The sequence below is a fragment of the Ornithodoros turicata genome, chromosome 1 (genome assembly GCF_037126465.1).
Source record: "Ornithodoros turicata isolate Travis chromosome 1, ASM3712646v1, whole genome shotgun sequence".
Classification (NCBI taxonomy): Eukaryota; Metazoa; Arthropoda; class Arachnida; order Ixodida; family Argasidae; genus Ornithodoros; species Ornithodoros turicata.
Window position 1 is genome coordinate 107,086,168 of NC_088201.1, and position 17,828 is coordinate 107,103,995.

General features: G+C 47.5%; 1 long non-coding RNA gene across 1 annotated transcript in view; it reads right to left on the reverse strand.

Annotated features, from left to right (window-relative positions):
* Positions 1–12,496, reverse strand: part of LOC135367481 (uncharacterized) — a 45,255-nt gene extending 32,759 nt beyond the window's left edge. The window contains exons 1-3 of the long non-coding RNA XR_010414477.1: positions 12,464–12,496; positions 11,702–11,760; positions 1,569–1,620 (exon numbers count right to left, since the gene is read on the reverse strand). This is a non-coding gene — a long non-coding RNA (uncharacterized LOC135367481). The remainder of the gene's footprint in view (positions 1–1,568; positions 1,621–11,701; positions 11,761–12,463) is intronic.
* Between the last annotated feature and the right edge of the window lie 5,332 nt (positions 12,497–17,828).

Below are 17,828 nucleotides of genomic sequence, written 5' to 3' on the forward strand. Positions count from 1 at the left end.
TACTTTGTCTGCTTGGATTGCAAAAACTAATTTGTATAGCTCATTTACCACGGCGTGTCTCATCTTGCCCTGAGGGTTGAGGCAAGATGCGACAATCCGCGTTTTTGAATTTATTGTTCTGTGCTTACCTTACACCGGCTACGTCTGTTCTGAATTTACAGGTCGGAAGCACGAGACCCCTGAGAATGGGCCTATAGCTAGTTTTTTTTAACGGGAAATTTCATACTCAATTGCAAATTTCTGTCTCATCTTGCCCTACCTTAGCTTAAATAGGCCAAACATAAGAGCTGAAACAAGCAACGTCTTCGCTTGTCAATGACGATGATCAGGGAACCCCGCTTTGACAATATACGCAACCGTCTGAATATTGGAGGAGAAACGATCGGGGAAACCTGAGCCAGTGGAGAGACGGTAAAGAAATTCGGCCCCGAAGGCTCTGAACCAAATTCAGCACCACGGCCTTGTTTTTAACATGATCTTCAGGCTACTACCAGCTCTCCGCAACTCCCCATAGGGCCCATAGTATCGGAAAATTCACACAACAGTGGGCATACGACCAATGAGAACGCAGCGATTACTCCCTCAATCCTTCAATCAGAAGTCTTTCCGTCCGGCTCGCAGCCTGCCCGGTTCTGGCTCTTGCTGATTTCTACTTTCCATATTAGCCTGTACCGGCTACCCTGACTTCTAGGTCTACAAGCTTTCATGCACGCCGTAAAGTTATTCCGTGATTTCGAATTAACTGTGAAAAGTGTTGTACTGAACAGAAATTTATTTGAGTCATTATACTGACACAATCGGCATGTTCACGCATTTACGTGCACTGAGCGTACTGAGTCCATTGCGTAGCGCTTCCTGGTACACTGCAACAAAGTTCAAACTTGCAAACTTGCACGTATCGATACAGCCTATTCCCAACAACGGACAACTGCCACATACTTGCGCACAACGTCTGTTATCATGTCCTTGACTGCAGTACGTCAAACATAAACTGATGCTGCTTCGTGAATCATATTTTCTTGTCACCGCTATGCAAGTCCGACGGCGTTCGAACGTGTTCATCGAGCCAGAATTCACGATAACATTTCAGTTTGAAATCCGATTGGCTGTTCGTAGACTGATGCTTGTGTCGAGAACCAGTACAACACGATCAAATACACCATAATACACGGATAAGACGGCAAACGCGCTTGCCTCCCAAAGAAAGATACCGCAGACCCGCCGTCCACCGTTCAAAATTCAAATGAAACTGCCAAGAGAGTACGCAGCACGCAGGCGAGGAAACGCGAATCGACGTTTTCAAATTACGGCAACCAATCCGAACACGCCTACATGATTGCTGTGTGCGCAGTAACACGCATTTTGATACAGATTTTGCGACAGCTGTGGCTGGCGGTTACCACTAAAGGGCAGTAGCTGTGTTCACTCAGCAAGGATGATGTTTTATTTTGTGACATTGAATAGCCATTATTGGGAAGAAGGATAAAATGTTTGTCATTGCGACTCACTTGCATTAAAGCCCAAACTTCCTGAAGATATTTGGGTAAACAGAAGTGAGTGTTACTTACAGCGGTAACCCGTACTTGTAGAATGGTGGTTGAAGAACCCCAGCTGGGAACGCTGTAGTTAAAAAGGAAAAACAAATCTGAACAAAACAAGAGGTTATTTGGAGGTACTTCCCACATATACTAATACAGCTTCGTACTAATAAAGAATAGGGTGTTTTAAAATCACTGCCACAACAATTCTTATATAACAATTTGTGCTAAAAACGTATACTATACAGGTCCACATATCATGCCAAGCTCGATTTAACGTCATTAGAAACATTTAGGATTTTCTGAAGTGTTATACTGCTTTGAACATTAGGCAATTTTTAATGTCATTCCTGGAAGAATCTGCAATATATTGGCAGTTTGCTTGTTAAAGGTGTCGTAAAGCAGTGGAGGTGGAGTCTCAGAAAAATATCTATTCGCTAGCCTGAGCCCTCAGTATTTTTACGTCGCCAGGAGCAGCAGATCAGTCGCGAACATGGATCGCTGTTGGTTGACGAAACTTCTAAAATAGGAGCAGTACTGTCCTCACCATAAAAAATGATCTATTATAAAAAATTAAAGGTTTGATATGAGTAGTATGGAATAATGGCTAATAAGAACCAACTCTTTCTAATTCAATAGAAGCCTATTCTAATCCAATTCTAAGCCAACATAATCCAGTTATAATTCAACACAATCTAATCCTAATCCAACACAAGCCAATTCCAAAGCCATCTGATTGGTCGCCTTTAGCTCCACCCACTTCATGTTGATTGGCTCATGCTAAGCCTACTGATCGCTGATTGGTCGACTGTAGCTCCACTCCTTTATGCTAATGAGCTAGCTTGGCTCCGCCCCTTCACGATGATTGGTCCACGCAGAGCCCACTGATCTATGATTGGTCGACCGTAGCTCCGCCCTTTATGCAAATGAGCTGGCTTGGCTCTACAGGTTGTGCCTTTGTATGTTATTGAGTGATCCCATTCGTGCTGATTGGCCCATTCCAAACCCACTGATTGATGATTGGCTGGCTTAGCTCTGTATGCTAATAAGCTGGCATGGCTCCACCCGCCTCACGATGATTGGTGCATGCTAAGCCCGTGGCTCTGCCACCCCCATGGCTGCACCCCAAGTGATGGGTTAATTCTAAGCCTACAGATCGCAGATTGGTTCTGCACATTTTCTGCCCTGACAAGCCATTTGATTGGTTGATCCTCATTGGCGCACAGATGGCGACCAGATGATGCGCTCAGCAGCAGCCCCGCTACGGCTCTATCTTAGATATCCAAACTCACCTCGTTAGTGCGCTACCAGACGGTGCAACTCAGGTGCATTAACTCGAAGTGGTTCCACTTTGGCGTGCCACACGAGCGACAGAACTTTATCAAGATGTGTTGCCCGCTCCTGTTTCACAACAAACAAGTTGTGGGACATCATACGCGAAGTCTTGGACGAGTACCTGTCGGCTTACAGGCAGCATACACTGCTAGAGCTTCAGGAAATATGTCAGGAAGAAATAAGAGTCCTGGAGACGATCATCAATCGTGCTAGGAGTTATGGGTGAAAATAAAGATGCATCACACCTCACTACACAGTCTGCTCAAGTTATTCCATAATGCGCATGGAGTTCCAGCACACCGCTCGAATGCTCATCACGAGACCGAGGATTGGCATGTTTTGCATGTTTCTTTCCGGGGCATGCAGAGCTTTGAACGCAATATATTTGCATGTTATGAGGCCATATGAATGCACTAGTGAAGGTTTTAAAATGCATGAAAATGCATGTTTCAGACGTTAGTTCATATTTGGAAGAATACTGCATGTTTGTGCATAAATGTGTTGTTCAATGGGGCACGTCGGCCAGGCCCGACCTTCTCGAACGCCGGGCACGTGAAGGCGCGCAGAAGGCTGCGTTCGCTACAGACGCATGCGAAACCAGCATTGGAGTCCACTCAGACTTGTATGTATCTTCAGTACGTACTCAAAATACAGTATTTTAAATACTTTTTCTGATATTTTGGTACTCCACTCAATACTTTTTGCAACAAATATTTTTAAAGTATTTAAAATACTTTTTTCAGTATTTGCTACTCAGCACTCAAAATACTTTTCTTCTTCGTCAAGCTGTGTCCAGCACACTTCCCCGTCGTGTCCAGTTTTTCAGCTCAGTGGAACTTAACCCCCCTTCGTTCTTTATTTTTGGGGGTTTTCGTGCATCTGATCATCTGGTACAATAGGTTGGTCCCATGCTTGGCCTTGCTTGTCAATAGCCCAACCCCTTCGTCAAAAGAAAGATTCATATTCATATTACCAGGTGAATCCCCAGGGGATTAGGTACAAGAGAATCCCAGCATTTATCTCCATGGTCACCAAAGCAATGTTGTTGAGAGGAGCTTTTCAGCATACAAGCTTATGCGTACAGAGAGATGTCAAACTTTCAGCCAAAAAAAACTTGGAGCAGTACAGACTGGAATGGAACAGAAATATATATATAAGAAAAGATGGGAACGTAGGTCGCACTGGTGCGGCCTGATGTGGAATAGTATATCATGGTCTATTGTGACCAGAACTGCAGGTAGTTGATGGTAGTGTAACATTCGTTCTTCTAGTCACTGTTGAAGTTCTGTACAACACGCATGAAAATAAACCATGCGCATATTGCATATTCCTGCACTTTCTGCCGCATTTGCAGCATGTTTTATGCTTGCTTTGCCACTTTAGCTGCATTATGCGTGTTTAGTCGTTTTTTGCTGCATGTTTAGGTCCATGTTTTCCCATGTTTTGCGGCATATTTAGTGTGTTTTTAGTGTATAAAATTCCGCGGTCTGCTCATCACCGACGCGTCCATGTGCGGCAAGACAGTGCTCATGCAGAAGATAATGAGACACCCAGAGTTATTTAGCATTCCACCGCAGAAGATACTCTACGTACGAAAGTATGCAGCTGGATGGGTAAAGAATTTCAATGGAGTGGAGTTTATGGACAGGATACCCACAGATTGCGATGAACAATATCCCACCCTCGTAGTTATTGACGATCAAAATACAGAAAATGGGGTTCTATCGGAGGTAGAGTCACTGTTTGTACAGAGGGTAGCCACCATAAGAATGCGACGATGATCCTGATCACACAAGCCTTGTTCTATCACAATGCTGCATTTCTAACGATATCCCTGAACGCCAGTTATATCTTATTGTTCCAGAACGCTCGGTCTGGACCAACAACTCAAAACCTTCAGAGGTCAAGTATTCAGGAGACAGGGTCTCTCCTATTTCCTCGACGAATATGGCCAGGCGACGGAGAAGGCGCACAGTTATTTAGTTGTAGATCTTCACTCGCAAACACCTCCGTCCCGTTGCCTGCGAACGGGTATTTTACTGCACGAGCGGTAGTCCCCGTTTACACCCGCGAAATGACCGATCTTAGAAGTCATCTCACGCTCCTCAAAGTATTGGCCACCAGCAAACCAGTGCACCGTGCAGACTTACTTAAAGAGCTCAGCTGCGACGACATTCGAATCCTTTCAGAAATCTGCCTAAACATTCTATGCAGAAATATCCCACTTTTGTCGGAACTTCATAAAAACTACAAAAAACACAAAAAGATCATCCGCTTCCTCACTTACAAGTCACTTCATAAGTGCCCCCAGCAGTTGAAGAAATATACTAGGGGACAACAAGGTGGTCTCATTCCGATACTTCGACCGTTCCTCTCAGGGCTGTAAAGTCTCGTGGCGGGAGTCGCTGGGCAAGCGATATCAAAAGCTATCAGCCATGGCTCATAGAATTGAAATAGGTGAAGTTCTGAAATACAACGATTCGGACGATATAAAAGTCGGCAGAATACTGGAAGCCCTCTATTACTTGCTCCAGTGTGCTCACCATCATCCTCCTCCTCTGGAAGCCATCCATTCGAAACCCAAACTGAAACCGGAACCCAACCAATTCGATCTTAATCTGCTAGCCTCCGGTGTTGATAAAGCACGCGCAAAATCTGTGCTAAAAGAATTCAAGAAAGTTTTCACCTGGCAGGCAGATAGTGTGCTAGTATATAGAAAGAAGCGAATCAACCGCTCAAACATTGTGGCTCTCGTGAGCTACTTAGCATATCGTAGCGCGCTCATCAAGAAACCCAGTTGGAACAAAAAAGTATAAAATTATAAGCACTCTGAAAATACACCGAATTGCTCACTGGAGCGAATATGGGGCCCTATCGAAAGATCAAGAAGAAAGGTTAGGTGGAGTGGATCGGCACCGACGTTATCACAAGCCCACGCACAGAGGAGCCATCGGACAGCTGAAAAAAGAAGATGCTTACACCCTTCACAAGCCAGTGAAGAAAAAATTTAAGCAGTGCTCTATTATCGCAACTCACGTGAGGTATTTATATCAGGCGGACCCTCTGGATATGCGTAAATATCAGAAATTTAACAAGGGCTACAAGTACATCTTAACGGTCTTAGATATGCTATCGAGGTACCTGCACACGGCCTTTGAGGCACCTGTACATGGCGCATGCAAGACGTAAAGAAAGCTTTCCATTGAGTTTTTCATCATGGAATTCTGAAGAATCCCCTCATCGATCGTGGAAGCGAATTTTTGTGTTCCCCCATTCGTCAGTATTTTCAGTCACTACTAAATCACTATACAACACAAGGTGGAATGAAGGCGGCCTCCTGTGAAGGCATACAAAGAACAATTAGAGAAAGAATAGCCAGACATTTTACTGCGGACTTTGATATAAAACAACCTCCCCAACGCCCCAACACGTTGGGGCCATCGTGGATGCTGAAGCTCCATGACCTCATTTCTTGACAAACATGATTTACGACCTCCAAACCATGGGAGTACGCCGAAGCAAGCGAGCGCTGATACAAAACACATGGCCCCAATGTGTTGGGACATGCAGCGTGGATAATGAAGCTCCATGACCTCATTTCTTGACAAACATGATTTACGACCTCCAAACCATGGGAGTACGCCGAAGCAAGCGAGCGCTGATATAAAACACATGGTCCCAACGTGTTGGGACATGCAGCGTGGATAATGAAGCTCCATGACCTCATTTCTTGACAAACATGATTTACGACCTCCAAACCATGGGAGTACGCCGAAGCAAACGAGCTGTGATATAAAACAGATGGCCCCATTGTGTTCGGACATGCAGCGTGGCTGCTGGTTTATAAGGCACGGAAGCGCCTCAGGGGGCACAGTCTGCTTAGAGCCACAACTCGCTTCTAAAGTAAGGTATTCGCCTCACTTGTTGCACGTTTCTTATGGTTCCTTTTATTTTCAGTGCCCAGGTGTGTATTTTGTTGACCCTCTGGTGTGTGTTGACCCTCACGATACCGAGGAGGAAGAGCTATCGGAAGATCATTCTCGGAACGGCGCACCTCCTACACTGTCTACTTATGTGATGCGATCACCCCGACATGGATATATCCTTCCTGCCCTTCTTGGAGACCGACAGGTATCATCAAAAGATTTGTGCTATTGGAATCTGTTCACGATGAAGGAGTAGAGGATTTGCGACAATATTTAATGATTCATTTTCACGATATGGTCGATGTATTGAGAGCGCAGAGAATACCCTTTAGGTTTTGCATTTGTTCCAATGTTTTAATGATAAAGGAAACTCAGGGGGAGATAATCGCACACATCGCTCACTTTATGAAGTTTACTCGCGAAGTCCATAGCGACGGAGCCATCGCAAATACTTTCATGGACGTGATTCAAGAGTTTACCAGGCGCATCGAAAATTATCAGAGGGAAGGAAGTGGGTTCATGTCCGCCGACGTCCAAAACATTCAAATGTGTATTTCTGCTGTGAAAACCAAAAAATGGATGCAATGGGGTCAAAGTCGTAGCGAGGCAAGTTTGTGCGCAGCACAGGGTAAATCTGAAGCGCCCCCCTCTCCCGCTGCCGTCAGAGGCCCTGTAAACGAAGGAATGAAACGGCTTATTTGCACTGTTGACATTGTACATTAAAAATTTCTTACCACCTGCTTATGGACTGCCCTGACTACCAGCGGGAGCGCGAGATCTTGCAGCACGAACTGCATGCAATCGATCAGTGCCCCTTCACCATAGGCAAGGTTCTGGGCCCATGGTCCAGTACCGTTCATATGCACAAAGGTATCAGTACTGGTGGCGTAGCTGCTTCCCCGTCTCCTACCCTACACTGGATGAATTCGAAGACAAAAACAAGATATCCATGTACGTGTACGAGTATGTCGATCATGGAGTGCACGTGTCGCGACCCCCAAAACTGGAGTGCGAAAAGAAAATTCACTTATTGGCTATAGATGAAAATTTTTTTGCAATCAAGTCCCTCGAGCGGCTGTTGACAAAAAGACATTACCGTTTCCTATGCGAGCGTTGCACGCGCTCTTTTAACGAGGAAAAAGGCAGGCGGAACATCGTCGCCTGTGCCCGGACGTGAACGAAATCACATTGGAATTTTGCGAACCGGGCAAAAACTTCGTAGAATCTACTAAAATGCAGTACAAGCAGCAGTACAACTACATCGTTGTGTTGGACACGGAGAGCGTTCTCTCGCCCAGTGCTGTTGGCATGCAGCGTCACGTCGCCTCTTGCTTCTGTGCCGTGCTTGTGCGCACCCTGCGCGACTCGAAGGTGATTCTGATCAGGAAGCACCACGGTGAAGATTCCGCGAGGCAGTGCGTGAAAGCTTTGACATGATCGCCCTGAACGCCTCCCCAGCCACAATGGTGCTGAATTATGAGCAACGAGCCACGCAAGATCTACCCCGTGTCTGGCATCACGACCATTCCAAGCGTTGTGCTGCCAGCGAGACAAATTATATCGCGACTCTGTGCAACCCCTGCAACGTGGCGTGCACAACGAGGGGAAAACTGCCCATCATGGTGCACAATCTGGCCTACAATTTTGCAAGACTGCTGTGGGAATTTCACCTTCTTGGGTGGAAGCGAGCTCCCTTTATCGTGGCCAGTTCCATGGAAGAAATTCGATCGTTCGAAATTGGCATCTTCTTATTCAGAAATACCATGCAGTACCTAAATTCGTCACTGGGAGAGCTCGTGGAAACCGTCAAATCCATGTGGGGCGCGGAGGTGTTCCAATCCCTGAAGCAGGAATTTGGAGATGACTACGAAATGTTGCATCATAAAGGTGTATTCTTTTACAGCCACGTTACCTCTTTCGCAGTTTACGACGAATTTGCTCTGCCGGAAAAATCCGCCTTCCGAAACGATCTCACTGGAGAGGATATAAGCGACAAAGACTACCAGTACGCGCTGCATGTATTTGAACGTTTTGGATGCACGAACCTGAGGGATTACAATGCATCGTACCGGAAAATGGATGCCCTATTACATGCTGACAGCAACACTTCCAACGCCTATGCTACGAGGCACGCGGGTTGGAATTGCTTCATTGTGTTTCTCTGACATCCTATTCATGGGCTCTAAATTACACGCATGCAAAATTGGAGTTAGTCATCGACGAGGACATGTACAGAACCATCGAATGAGGTGTTAGAGGCGGGCTCTGTCATGCGAGCAGGCATCATTTACGGGCTAACAACCCTCTGTGCAGTGGCTATGATCCCAATAAAGAGGAGGTGTATATATCATACATAGATTGCAACAATCTTTATGGATTCAGTATGATAAAGCACCTCCCTGTTGGCGGTTCCGAATGGGTCGAGGATTTTAGCTTCATGAATTTCATGCATCACCCCAAGGATTCGAACGTTTGGTACGTGTACGTGTGTGACTTGGAGTATTCAAAATGTATCCACGCGCTGACGCGGTACTTCGCCCTGGCTCACGAGAAGGCGGCCATCGCGAAGGAATAGCTCTCGCGATTCCAGCGAGGCCTCTTCGAGGAGTTAATGTATCAGCACGCGAACAGCAAAAAGCTGCTGGTCACGTACAAGGACAAGGTCGAGTAGGTGGCTCATTACGCGCTGCTCGCGCTCTATTGTAGATTGGCCATGAGGGCAACGAAAATTCACCAAATTCTAAAATTTCGTCAGGCACCATTCCTGTGTCCCTTCATCAAGGACAATGTTGCCAGACGCGTTGCCTCTGGCACGACGTTCTAACAAAATTTCTATAATATCTCAAATAATGCGGTCTTCGGAAGAACGCTTTTAAATAAATTTAACATCCGGGATACTCGAGTAGCCTTCGATGAGGAGACGGCGAGTCGCCTCGGGAGTCAGGCGGAATGTGTGAGAATGGAAATTTTGTCCCCCTATTGCATCATGTATAAAATGCACAAAAGGAAAGTGCTATGCGATTTCACCCTGCAGATTGGCTTTACAATTTAAGAACTGAGTAAATTAACCATGTACTCGTTCTACTACAAAAAACATAGCTGAGTAAGCTCACTTGTCCGGTGATTACCTGCTACTTTGAAACGGATTCTCTGATCCTCGGCCTATTCTGCAAGGACTACGAAGATCAGTTACGAGCGATCGCCGATGACCATTTAGACTTGTCTTCTTTGGATTGGGATCATCCGCTGTACAGCGAGAGGAATCGTGGTATGCTTAGTGCGCTCAATATTGAAACCGGTAGCATAGCCATTGAGGAAGCCATATGCTTGAAAGCCAAAATGTACTCCATCAAATTATCCGGGGGAAAACAAACAGCAAGAGCTAAATGGGTGAAAAAGAACATTTTGCGCAGACACCTCCTCTATGATACATACCACGATACCCTATTCAAGCACACTCGCGTTTCACAAAGAGGTGTCAATAGTGGGAAAGAAAGTGTATGTACACCATCAGAAATGTGAAAAGAAGTCTGATCGTGTACGAAGACAAATGATACCTCTACAATGACGTTGACTCCTACCTGTAAGGCAGCTGCAAATATAGAAAGCTTGAGTGGATAACGTAGATAGTGAGATTTCACTTGGCGTTCTTTCCCCCCTTAGATAATGCAGAGGATGAGAAGGAGTAGGGTCATTTGGACTGCGTCACTGGAAGAATGTGGTAGCTTGTTCTCTTCTTCCTCGTCTCGTGCACGCTGGTGCTGGGCGCCAGAAACTGTACTACGACCATCAAGCTGGAGAAGAATAAGCACACCTACATGCACGAATGCCCTGGCGATATCTTGGCCATCAGAGAGGGGCATGTGGTACCTATGTGGTCCCTCATTAACCTGGACAGAAACGCTACTGAATCGCTGCGCACGTGCCTTCATTCGCTGGACGTCAGCGACAGCTACGAAGATACCCAGTGCACATGGAAGTGTCAACTCACAGAGGACGAAATTTTTCTTAGCCGCTGTCCCTGAGACGTCTACATGATCCGACACTTCCATGGAACCACACCCAGCATCAAAGGAATCAATCTGTCCAAGACTGCCATGATTTTTCTCAAACATGTAGTCAATAAACGTTGCAATGTATTTTTCCTGTCTATCTAAGATAGAAGCCGCAGCAGAGCCACTGCCGAGCGCGCCATTTGGCCGCCGTCGGTGGGCCAATGAGGATCGATCAATCAGATGGCTTATAAGTGTAGAAAATGTGCAGAGCCAATCTGTGATCTGTAGGCTTAGAATTGACCAATCACTGGGGCCGCAGCCAGGGGGTGGCACAGCCACGGGCTTAGCATGCACCAATCATCGTGAGGCGGGTGGAGCCATGCCAACTCATTAGCATAAAGGTGCAGATCTAAGCAAGCCAATCATCAATCAGTGGGTTTGGAATGGGCCAATGAGTGCGAAAGGTACCGCTTATTAGCATACAAAGGCGCGACCCGGAGAGCCAAGCCGGCTTATTAGCATAAACGGGCGGAGCTACAGTCGACCAATCATCGATCAGTGGGCTTGGCGTGCACCCATCAGCATGACGGGGCGGAGCCAAGCCAGCTCATTAGCATAAAGGCAGATCAATCCGTGGGCCAATCAACATGAAGAGGGTGGAACTAAAGGCGACCAATTAGATGGCTTTGGACTTGGCTTGTGTTGGATTAGAATTGGATTGTGTTGGATTAGAACTGGATTTTGGCTTAGAATCGGATTAGATTAGGGTTCTATTGCATTCGAAAGAAGTGGTTCTTATTAGCCTTTATTCCGTACTACTCATATGCATTAAACACAAACACGTGTGAATAATTTACAGTTGGGGTGCTAAAAGCAATGTCCACAATGAGCGCATAATAATACTTACTAACGTCGTTGCTGCCAGGATAGTAGTAAGCATTTACCACAGCTGGTCCAGTGCGCCACCTGGAACATTGTGATGTCGCAAACAATTGCATCAGCATCTTTCATAAAATACGTGGCTGCTCAGCGTTGAAAACTTTGTACGCGTTTAGCCCGAGTTTGGATTCATGAACCGCTTGAGGGAGCTGTCAGTCGTGCACCTATCGCGTTTCTGCAACCACGCTGTGCACATAGCGCCGTAAATCGAACACTCTCAACTAGCGCGCACTATGCAGACTCCTCGTACTACCGGGGGTCTAGCCTTAGCAGGAAGCAAAACCTTAGTCAACATCGCCTAACCGTTGCTGGTTACAACAGCTCTGGGTGGAATGAAGGGTGCAAGAAATATCCTTGGTAGTATTGGTATCAGCAATATTTTTTGAGTGAATCATGATAATATAACTCTTCATTGAGATCTCCCTGATTAACCAAAAAATTGAAAGTTGTTATATTTTGAACGCCAAATACACGTTTTCAAAATGCACGTCGAAAGTCTACGCTTAGTTAGCACTGGAAACAAAAATCTACTACGACATATTCCACGTGAATTGAATAATATATTGCAGTGCTTCTGGTTTATTCGGTGTTCAGCGCCGCGAAGCAACTTGTACGCGTATGTCCAAGTGCACCAGTTGTATCCGTCTGTGTAGCGACCATTCACACTAACATACGCTGCAGCTCCTTGTGTTTCCTGTAAGAAATACAATGGTCATAAACATATGCTCACTCAGTTGTCTTGTTGTAAGAAGTATGTAGATTTTTCAGCCTGATGAGACCAAGGTTTTCGAAGAGGTTTGCGCTCACTGTCACGTACGGTATATCTGGTCCGAACATCTTTACCTACGAACGTTTTCAATTGCATTTTCAAGGAAATGAAGGCGTAAACTCCATACAGAATCACTCTAGCGATCATAGAATTAGGCAGAAGCGATCAATGGTCCGTGAATAAGGTAGTAGCGGAGGTTTGTAGTCCTGCCACACACACACAGAAATGACATGAAGGGACGGTCACATCTATCCTACATCGAAACTAACGCTATCGAAACTTTAGCGTTCACGTGCACGGGAGATCCCCCGCGGTAGTCACTTGGACAACCCCAGAATTGCGTCTTGAGGACGTCGCCTGGATGCTTACGTTAGCCTGGATGCTCAGACCCTAACCGGCCGGCCACAGGCAGTTTCTGGTTGCGTAGGATAGTGCCATTTTATTCCTCCTGGAGCACTGACCACGGTATTGAAAATCCCACGTGGAAGAGCGGCTTAATTTGACTGTTATTCGATTTAATACATGACAAGGGCAGGCGACTGACGTTAACACTATCTCGAAATTCTGTCTCTGAAAAAAAAGAAAGAAGAAAATAATAATAATGGTGCCGTGATGTTACACGAAAGGTTTGTATGTCTAGTATGGTGATAGGTTGCAACAAAAAGGACAAAACGTCGCTCCCTGAGAACCAATGAGGGCGTGACTTGGAGAAAACAAAATGCCGCGTCCGTGCGGGCGTCTCGTAAAGTTACGGGACGGATGGAGGCGCCTTTCCTCCTCTCCATGCCGCACTCTGACTCCTCCGCTGAGACAGTGAGGCTACGCCGCCGGAGCTTCCGCTCCCGCGGAAGCGGAAGCAGCGCTGATCTTTAAAATTCGTTAAGTTAATAGCCAGGTAGATTGCCGGTCCATGCCGAGCATACTGGTATCGGTTTCGTAGATGGATTTCCAGATGCGACCTTCCCTTTAAAATGTTAAGCGATGCACATTCTAAGGCAGAGCTTCACAACAGCTAGCAAATAAAAAAAAATCATGGGTGGGTGGTATCAGACACCACAGCACTGATTTCCGTGAAATGTCTTATGCCGCACCGCCGCGCGGCGACAACGGGCGTCGCTTTAACGGGTGGCAACTGCCACAGGTCACCCATCGCGTAGAAGTCAAGGCCCCCAAATGACGCGTCGTGGTTTCCTGTAACTCGCTGTAGGGGAGCACACACACTCGCTAGCAATTGCGCACTACACATGCTGGCCTCGTCCACTATGACAGCACGCACGTCGCGCATAACATGTCGGTAAGGCCACAGTACATCTTAGCTCATTTCGCGCGTCTGCCGCGGGAGCGTCAATCTAAACGCCGAGTGAACTGTCGTCCCAGCCTTGCCTGTCAACGCACAGGTCACGCGTCAGGTGGGCGTTTCGCTGCGGTAGTCGCCCGTCCATTTTGACTGTAAATTGATTGTACGTCTTCATCACTACCCGTATCGTGTAGAAGTTGCCGCTGCCCGCCGGGCAGGTGAAGAAGGTCTGGATTGGCATGACCTGCTCGCTCCCTAGGTGTAGACGATATATGACTTCCAAGACCATTTTGAGCTGCTCGGGGTTACTGCGGCGTATGGCGGCGCAGTAGTCCTCCTTGCTCATGACAGCGCCTCTATCGCGCACGGCGTTTGTGCCGTGGTTGGTTAGCCCGATGTCATCTTTTCTTGGTTCCTGGCCTGGTAGGGCTCGCGCGCGCAACGGTGGGTTGTCCGGGTAATGATCGATGGACGTTTCGTCGTTTATCACGCACAGCGCGGCGACCAGCTCCATGATCTCGTTCCTATCGATGTCAGTGATTTCCCCAGAAATTCACTGCTGGGAGGGGGGGAGGTGCCGAGCTTTCAACAGGGAGAGGGGGTATGCTTGGTGAAGGTTCCATTTACGGAATTTTTCTTAGACACGGAAAGGATCGCGGCACAATGGTGACATATCTGCACAGCTTTCCCGTTTTATTTGTACATGTTATTACGTTAGAACACAGCACATTAGAATACAGATTCATTATGAACGGCATTTCAGCATTAAGATGCATAATCACACGATAGACAAAGAAAAAGGACTAGCACCTTGTCTCACAAAGCTCAATGAATACGTAGCAACCAACGATGAAAACTTTAGACGAAAAACGAAGGATACCATGCTTGCTGAGTTGGGCGCAAATGGTTCTTGATGATGCACATTGAGTTTGCGTACCCGCACGCATTTTTGCGCGTATATACGCGCAATAGATGCACTGAACAGTCACTTTCAAGTGATTTTGGACAAATGCATGGTACGATCATCTGCATCACTGTGGTCCTACAGCCCAAGTCTGAGTGTACAGGATGTGATTCGTTGCACCGGACTCACTACCACAACGTGTTAATGGCCGAGCTTGGCGGGGCCGCCTGAGAAATTTCAGGGGGATGTTGCAAAAATGTAGGGAGGGTGTACACCTCCGCCCCTGGGGGGGGGGGGGGTAGGGAAGTCCCTGATCGATGTCGGCCTCGAATTCGCGCGTCGACTCTATGATCTCCTGCTCGCGCCCTTGTGCCCTCTCCTGCTTGCCTGCAGGTACTGACTGCGATCCACGATCTCGGCGTGCTCGTTTGTCAGCTCGCGCTTGTACTGATCCACTTCCTTGACCGCATCGTAACTCCGGTACCGTATGACGCAGCAGGGTCGCTTGGGGCCGCGCGCCTTGGCGCACGGGTCCATCATCTTCTGCCCCGTCAACCCTGCATCAAGATCTGCCCCGTCTGCCGCTATGCTGTAAGTGTCGGGGCCATCGTCTGTACGTGTAGTATCGTGGCGTACGATTTCGTTTCTAGCGTCTCGCTCGCGGTCTTCACTTGCCCTCAGTCTTCGCTTGCCCTCCATTGGCAGGGGCACGAACACGCGGGTCTCGGGCATCGGCCAGAACAGGGATCTTAAAGCGGCAGCGCTCGCCTCGCTTTTGTCAGCTGAAAGTATGCTCATGAGTTCGGTTGGTGATGAAGCTCTCACCTGTCATATCTTGCTTGTCTACGGGCATGCTCTGGAATAGAGTCTCGCGCAGGTCGTTGGCCATCAACAGAAGGATGTGAGAGTGCGGGCTCCCGCCTATTGGAACTCGATCCGCAGGAAGATATCGAAGACGCAGTACTTGCAGAAGGGGTTGTATGGTGTTTCGCTGCGCAGGATGGTCATGAGGTAGAAGACTAGCTTGTGGAAGTACATGCAGCAAGCTACGGTGTCCCCTGCCACTATGTATGCGCGTTTGAAGGCGTAGGTGTCAAGTCTACCCGATTCTGCGTTGTCGGGCTCGAACTGCGCTTGATAATTGGTGGACAGACGATGCGGCATTATAAGGAGGCAAGGTCACTTGGTGCCTCTTTGTCGCTCGCGCTTATGATTAGGAAGGCCGTGGGCTTGCCTAACTTCCTATTCATGGCGAAAACCTCTTGCGCCGTGCCCACTACTGTGCCCACTGGGGGATTGTCTCCAAGAACGCAGATTCCACTCCGCCCAGTCGACTGCAATATGCTTCTCTCGGTACAGCGGCTTGTCTACCAAGTATCGCTAACACATCCTTCACTGTGGATTTCCGTACGGAGCCGCTCAAGAACAATAACTTTTTTAGGCCCTTTTTATGTTCACATTTATGACATAGTCGTTGTCCAACCGACGCGGCAGGGTCCGCATCATATTGTTAACGTCGACGGGAACGTTTATAACCTGGCCAACGATTCCGTACTGTCCTGCGCGTCGCAATCAGCGTATCTGCAAGTATGGCAGCCTCGGGGACATCAATTTGGGCAGATGAGTGCGGTATGACGGGTACCCGTACCCGTTACTTCTGCTCAGCGAGGGCACCCGCTTGTGTCTGCTCGCGTCTGAGCGGCTGCGGCAGGGCATGGATCTAGGCCGTGCCTTCGGAATCGGACCACAGGGGTAGTCACGACCTTCATTCCTTCTGGAACCACAGTCCATTACACACGTCATACTTGTGGCCGAATTCATTGTCGACAAACACAGTTCTAAAGCGCGCTGTAGCCAAATTCCATCGCTTACGGTACTCGGGCGCACGTTTAAAATGCTCCTTGTGCGGTTCCGACCTCGGGCAATTGAGCCCAACCTGGCTAGGATGGCCACTGATGGGCTGGAGCGCTCGTTTACCTCCACTGGGAGTACATGCGACTCGGCAGACTCAATTTTGGGCCGCGACAACCCGCTCTGTCCCGCAGCGCTCGTGTGCGGCTGCGGCTCCTGCGCGTGCCTGAACCTTGCGAGTTCCCTCCGTTTCCGGGACCGTTCAGTCCACGTGGTTGGTGATGGTCGAGGTCTCGCAGCCTCCTGTCTTTTTCTTTTTGCCTCTTGTGCCTTTTTGCCTCTGTGGCCCATAGTGGTCCGTCGCGGGGGGCCATAGTCGAAGACGTCTGCATGTCATCGGGGTCCGTGCACTGTGATCGGCTCGTGGAATGTCACTTCTGGGTTAGCGTCGGTCATGTTCGTATAGTCAGGAATGTAACATCGGGAACTTGCTGAAGAGGGCGTTGTTGGTTAGGTAAGAGGATATAAACCAAGTTTGATAATAAATCCTTGTTCGTCAGTCTGTGCCTGTGTGTTGTGTCGTCTGTTGACTTGTTCCCCGGCACGGGGGTTTTATCGCTTTTAAAGTAACATCGTGCTCCTTGCAACATGGTCATGTCAGAACTGTCACTGGTAAGCGAAAGTCTGCGTGTTCACAGATGACTTTTCACTTATTATATTGCGGTGTGAACGTGAACAAACGAGCTTCGAGACAATCGCCTGCGCTGCACTGCGCTCCATTCCAGTGCCTGACTGATGTCATCATGATGCTACTATCGCTAAGGCTTCCTTAGCTGCCGAGGGAGTGCGAGTGTTGAAAACTCGTTCATTTACGTAATTTACTCATTTCTATGTGTGACAGACGTCTCACATGTAATATTGATAAGTTCTATATTATGACTTCCATGTGGAGGGTAGACTCGTTTAGTTTATCTTTTTTCCACGTACAAACATGGATATGAGTATCATACCGGACGATGTCGTGTCGGCTAAAAGCTTTGATGTATCTGTTTCAAGTGTTCAGGACCACCTACCATTATTGTAAGTCCTTATGTCATTGTATATATCATTATTATCTTGCTTGCTACACATGTGCATTGTGTCCTTTGTCATCACTGTACATAATTACGGCATTTTGGTCATTTGCCATTTGTCGCTACTGTGTCACCCGTCATGTTCGAATAATTATCGGCATTATTTCATGTTCGTATTTTTTCTTTCCGACCGCCACTCCT